Raw genomic sequence first — 1238 nt, 5'->3', positions numbered from 1 at the left:
TAAAACAGGCCAAAAATGACCAAAATAGCACAAAATGACCATTTTCTGGAGGCTCTACAAGCATAACCACTCAGTATTTTTAACTAATTCTTTGATAGGCTCATTCAGGTTGACCAGAGGTATGTTCTGGCTACCTCTCCAGTTAGCCCATATTTTTTTTTTCAGATGCCAAAAATGGCCTCCAGAATAAAAACCTTCTCAAGGCTCCAGCTTTCACTGAAATTAGTCCATACCAAGGGAAGTGTAACACAACTACATAATGTAAAAGAATACACAAATACATTTGAGGTACAATAGATTCTTAGAAAGAACCAGAAAAATGAACCAACCTTCATTCTTTTTGCACTCAACTGTAAATACCCATCATTCCACCAATTCTTAAGAAATTTAATGAATGCTTGACATAGCTATGACTGAAACCGAATTACATCTCCTTAAGACTTGGGCAAAATGTAATACGGCAACTGTAAATTATTTGATGCATACCATATCTTGATAGATGGTGAGTATATTTTCATACTTAAAATTTCAATATCCAAAAATTGAATCAAGCAAAATGAATGAAAGTTTGAGTGAGTTAGAATTAAAGTCATTCTGGTACAAGTTGCACAAACAAGTATTTGTGCCAAAATGGATTTAGTTATATCTTTCTCAGTTCTTAACCGTTTTTGATGAACTAAAATAGACATGGTTACAAGGCTACGTAATGCACGTGACCGTTTAACCGGTTGCAACTGATTTAAACCGGTCTTTGAACGGTTTTAAAAGATTTTTGAAATGAGGCCACCGGCAACCGGACCAACCCCAAATTTGGGCAACTGCAACTGAAAAAAAGACCAGACCATGGTCCGGTTCAGTTCGGTCCACCGGTTTTTTTCTGTCCTATGGACCGGACCTGTAAACATTAAGGATTGACATGACATGACACATTTTTGACATCATGACCAAGTTGGCTTTCATACTATCTGCTTTCATATTGATAGCTACTGCACAAGTATACATAGACGTCACTATAGTACCTGATGGATGTACCTAAGATATGGTATTCATGTGTGGCCCAATGGGTATTGATCAGACCATTGTTGTTGTTGTCTGCGGGCGCTTGTCGTTCGTGGGTGGTGGCGGAAGGGGTGGTGGTGTGGTTATGGTCACTCATCGTGGGGTCCTGTTTGTTGTCTAAAAAGTCGCCGTCGACGTGGCATACCCAGATGGGCATGCCACGTCAGCAGTTTGGTGGG

This window comes from Laccaria bicolor, genomic scaffold (assembly GCF_000143565.1).
Source record: "Laccaria bicolor S238N-H82 LACBIscaffold_37 genomic scaffold, whole genome shotgun sequence".
Taxonomy (NCBI): Eukaryota; Fungi; Basidiomycota; class Agaricomycetes; order Agaricales; family Hydnangiaceae; genus Laccaria; species Laccaria bicolor.
This window is presented reverse-complemented; position numbering follows the sequence as displayed.